The sequence below is a fragment of the Engraulis encrasicolus genome, chromosome 6, assembly GCF_034702125.1.
Source record: "Engraulis encrasicolus isolate BLACKSEA-1 chromosome 6, IST_EnEncr_1.0, whole genome shotgun sequence".
In the NCBI taxonomy this organism is placed as follows: domain Eukaryota; kingdom Metazoa; phylum Chordata; class Actinopteri; order Clupeiformes; family Engraulidae; genus Engraulis; species Engraulis encrasicolus.
Genome location: NC_085862.1, coordinates 15592881 through 15598233, shown reverse-complemented (window position 1 = coordinate 15598233; position 5353 = coordinate 15592881).

The window sequence follows — 5353 nt, the reverse complement described above, 5'->3', positions numbered from 1 at the left end:
GGTGTGCAACTCCAAAAGAGGGCAACCTGGCTCTGAAACTCATGTTTATAGAGTGTGTGCGATGACGTGGCGTTGAGTGTGTGTGTGTGTGTGTGTGCATGGGAGCGTTGCTTATCTCTTCTTTGGCTGTAGTTTGTGCCAGAGATTGTGTGTGTGTGTGTGTGTGTGTGTGTGTGTGTGTGTGTGTGTGTGTGTGTGTGTGTGTGTGTGTGTGTGTAACGACAGCTTCAATTAGGGCATGTTGCCCTTCCCAAGGACGGGTCCAAAAAAAAACATTTTTTCCTTTTTCTTTTTCTATCTTTTTTTTCTTTTTTGCTGCTGGCTTGGGCTGTGGGGACCGGGGTGTAAAGGTGTTTCAGTGAGGTGTGTGTGTGTGTGTGTGTGTGTGTGTGCATGCGTGTGCGTGTGTCTGTTAGGACAGGAGGGAAGCCGTGCTGTGCGGGTGCGTGTGCGTGTACTGTATGTGTGTGTTGGGACTGGAGGGAAGCCATGGTGTGTGTGTGTGAGTCTGTGTGTGTGTGTGTGTGTTGGGATGACATTTTAAGTCAATGGACCAGGGGAGGGTCAGATGGTTGTCAAGACAACCCAAAGCATCATGGGATTCCTCTCCCCTCCCTGATGGATAGTTACGCACGTACGCATGCATGCATGCACGCACACACACACACACACACACACACACAGATTCCTCTCCCCTCCCTGATGGATAGTTACGCACGTACGCACACACACACACACACACACACACACACACACACACACACACACACACACACACACACACACACACACACACACACACACACACACACACACACACACAATTACACCATCCCCCTCCATGACGGACATTTTCAGAATATCTCTGTCTGACTCTCTCTCTCTCTCTCACACACACACACACACACACACACACACACACCTGACAGACATCTATTCCTCCCATGTCCTCAACAGAGCAAAGACCAATATCACAGACAGCTCAGCTTTCTTAGGTCATCACAGCTCAACTCAGCTATTCAGCTGCCCGTTGTTTGGCCTTTTGGCCTCTAGAGGGCATTAAAGGTGCATCTCAACAAGGAATGATCTCTGAACACTTACACCAAAGAAGTTGGATATTTAATAAAGAGGAATCGAAACACGCCCACTCAATGCAAACGTGAGTGCTCAAAATTCGGTCTCCTAAGGGGGCTCTTTTCGTGGTGTTTGCACAAGACGTGCGCTACCGCCATCTACAGCGCTAAGGGGACTCCATTTATTCTCAACCTCAAGACTCCAAAGGTCTCCTAATCGAAGGTCTCCTAAAGGGGTGTTCACCCGACGTAAAGTGGATACCGGAAAAGAACCCGCCTGCTTCATCTCCCTTATATATGATCTCTGAACACTTACACACACCGCCACACTTCATTCTAGCCTACTGTATACGACTGTATAACATTCTGAAGAATGGGTTGAAATGCACTTTCGTTTCAATTGTTCATTCAAACTAAGAGCTTTTTGTTGTGTGGTGATTTTTGGGTGATGAATGGCTTACAAAGAGTTATATGTTGTATATAACGCATAAATAAAAAAGGACAAACACTTTTTGTATAAGAAAGAAAACAGAACAGGCCAACTTTGTGCTGACAATGTGAAAGAATGTACAAACAGACATACATAATATCAGAAGAGCGTTAAGGATGAAGCGCAGGTGGAAAATTACTGAGTTTATTTTAGAGGACAAATTGTAGGCCTACGTGCTCGCAGACAAGAACATTTCTCCTTACGACCAACACTTCAGACTACAAGTCATGTATAGCAGACATTCAGACATACAAATTATATATGTTTTTTTAACAAGATTTTCCAGGCTTAAGTTTGAGCACCGCTTCAATTCTGCGAAAAACAAAACGCTTCTGTGCAGGCTAAATGGTTTTGCAAAGTGGTGTTGATAGACATGATAAAACCACAATGCTGTTGCTTTGTCGACGAGTAGGACAGAGTGCACGAAAAAACACAACTTTAGACTTAGAAAAGGACAATGATTAGAATGAATGATAATAATAAAATATAGGCTGTATGTAGGCTGTGATGAAGGACACAAAAAGCATAACACAAGATCAGTCACTAAAATGAACACACTGTTGCCCTGTTTCAAACAAAGACTGTTCCTGACTGTGATCAGGGGCCGGGATCAATCATGTGGGCTGTATACTAGGCCACTGCCTGTTATAGCCATAATTTCTAGCACAAAATAGTTCATCATTACAAGTGATTTGCAAAAGAAGTGAGTACTTCAGATGTTTTCAATTTAACATACCACAGGTATTTTAATTTCTGATAATCATGTAAAAATAGCTAGGGAAGGTTAGAAAAATATGGTGATTGACAGTTTATGAGTGATACAATAGAAATGGTAGGCCTGTTTATATTACCGTGAGATGAGAAACTATCAAGACAAGAAACTTCTGGTGATTCACAGTAGGTTAGTGAAAATTAAACTGTAGGAAGGCCTGTTGATGAACAAAATAAAATATTACAAAAATGTATTTTATCATTATTATTCTGTGAGGATTGATTCTTTGGGCCAGTTCAAATGGTGAGGTGCAGAGAGCTGGAGGGCCGGTCGAAGGGGCATGACGAGCCGCATCCGGCCCCCGGGCCTTAGTTTGGGGACCCCTGTTTTAAAGGTACTGTGTGAGTGGGTGAGTGAAGCGATCAAAGGGATGCCAACTGCATTTGTGATGTGCCTTCACAAACTGATTGTTGTCAGCCCATCAAAATACTGTGCCATATTTGTATACACCGCATTCCACTTTATTATGCAAATGACATTTTTCGCTGTTTCCCCAAATAATCAATACAAATGACTCGTCATAATTTTCAAGTCATCAGCCATTAGAGTACAATTTAAAAGTTTTTGAATGAACCTTCCAATGATAACGGTATTTTTTAAATAATAAAATACTTTAAATGCTCTGTTCCACATTATTACGCAAAATAGTTTTGTAGTGTTGTAATCCAAATGTCTTTCTTTGTTTCCCATTTACCTCAAAACAGTTGGAATTTGGTACCTTCTAAATTACATTTCAATGTTCAATACTTGGTGATAAGCTCTTTGTCTTAGTAACTGGAATGCTGCGATTAACATTGAAGTCAATGGTAGGGCATTGCATGGGAGTTATGGAAGCCCAGATATCCTTGATGCTTTGCTCTCAGCTGTTTTTGTTTGTTTGGTCTGGTGACCCACACTTCACTCTTCAATATACCCGTAGATTTCCATGCCACGTTTAGGTGCTTTTGAGGTGATGACATTCTAACGCACCAGACATAAAACCCCATTGAAAATGAATGGGATGCTATGTCTGGTGAGTTAGAATGTCATCACCTCCAAAGCACCTACACGTGGCATGGAAATCTACGGGTATATTGAAGAGTGAAGTGTGGGTCACCAGACCAAACAAACAAAAACAGCTGAGAGCAAAGCATCAAGGATATCTAGGCTTCCATAACTCCCATGCAATGCCCTGCCATTGACTTCAATGTTAAACGCAGCATTCCAGTTACAGCTTATGACCAAGTTTTGAACATCGAAATGTAATTTAGAAGGTACCAAATGCCAACTGTTTTGATGTAAATGGGAAAAAAAGAAAGAAATGTGTATTACAACTAGTGGTGGGCCGTTATCGGCGTTAACGTGCTGCGATAATGTGAGACTCTTGTCGCGCGATAAAGAAAATATCGCACGTTAATCTATTCTCAAGATATGGGTTTTGGTATGCACATCACCATAGCCAGGGCTGGACTGGCCATCTGGCATACCGGGCCTTTTCCCGGTGGGCCGACGCCCCTCGAGGGCCGATGCCCCCTTAAAAAAAAAAAAGAAAAAAAAAAAATTTTTTTTTTACAGAAGAGACCGGCGGCCCACGATGTCATTTTGACGGCCCTCGGCCAGGGTGGTTCTAAGGGGTGGCAGGGGGTGGCATTTGCCAGAAATATGATATGCCAGCCCAGGTGCCCCCTCAGATATAATAGACTATAGCCCTGCAAAAAACGCGTAGCGCGTCCATGAAATCGCAAATAACTGTTCAACAAAACATCGTTTTTTCCCCCCACACACTCTTTGATGCATGTTTGTGTAGACATAATGGCTGTGAACTGGGACATGTGGGGTACCATTCGAAAGCTTGCATTCTCCTCTTTCCAATGGTATGCATGATATTCAGTTGCCAGGTACATTACGACAACAATGACACATAGAAGCAGAGGTGTGCTTTTATATCCTGGGGAAGACAAAGTCTCAGAGAAAATGCACTGTATTTCATTCAATTGGTTTTCCTTTTCCAAGTTGAATGTGTACCAATGGAGATTTGTAAGTATATACCTATGCTCTATAGTCCATGTGATAAATATATAGATTTGTTTTGATAGGCTACATGGAGAATAATGTTAAACTTTATGGTTAATTCCTGAGACTTCATTTTATTCCTCCTATAAATTCTGCTCATTTTTAAGGCCAAAATATTCACTGGCATGTGCTAATTGCTGTCTTTGTGGTGGAATGGTGCTGTTGGTGATTCTGTAGAGAAGCCAGTAAGTAGCCACTAAGCACATTATTGTTACTACCAATAAATATTTCAAGAAGACGCTTTTGCACACCTCTGTGGTTGGGCTGGTGGGGTTGTGATTCAAGTGTAAAGAAATCCTGCACACTGTCCATTCCACCAACAAAATTTAATTCAACATTTCGGTCATCCGACCTTCTTCAGAAAAAGTGTGTTGGTGGAATGGACAGTGGGCAGGATTTCTTTACACCTGATTACCAATAAATATAAATTTGGATATTGAGTTTAAGTATTGTATTATTTGTAGTTAATAATTTATCCATCTGTTCTTGTCTATTCAAGCCAGACTGTTGAGGCATAAGTTAACTACTTCTGAAGCAAGACGCTCCAAACCCAATAGTGAAGGTCTATATGCCTAACATTAGAATAGGTATGTGCCTCTCTTTGTGTGTGTCCAAGGAGTTGATTGGATAAGTGCAGATAAGGCCAGTTCATCCCCAGCTGCTAGGGGCTCTCTTCTCTCAACTTCCAGATTTTCTGCCAGCTTACATGACCAATCATAGATTCATTTTAAATAAACAATTGAACGTGAAGTCACTGCACGTATGGTGGGGTTTTTTAGTACCTGAAAGAGACTTTTTTCCCGTCAGAAGACATTAGTTACGTCAATTGAATGGCGGTGCTCCGCTAATTACCGGTATGTGGGGCCGGTCTGAGCCAAAAAATGCCCGGGCCATTTTGTTCTCCCAGTCCAGGCCTGCATAGCGTTCCATTGACAGACGCTTTCAGACTGCGCTCCAGTCGCTTTC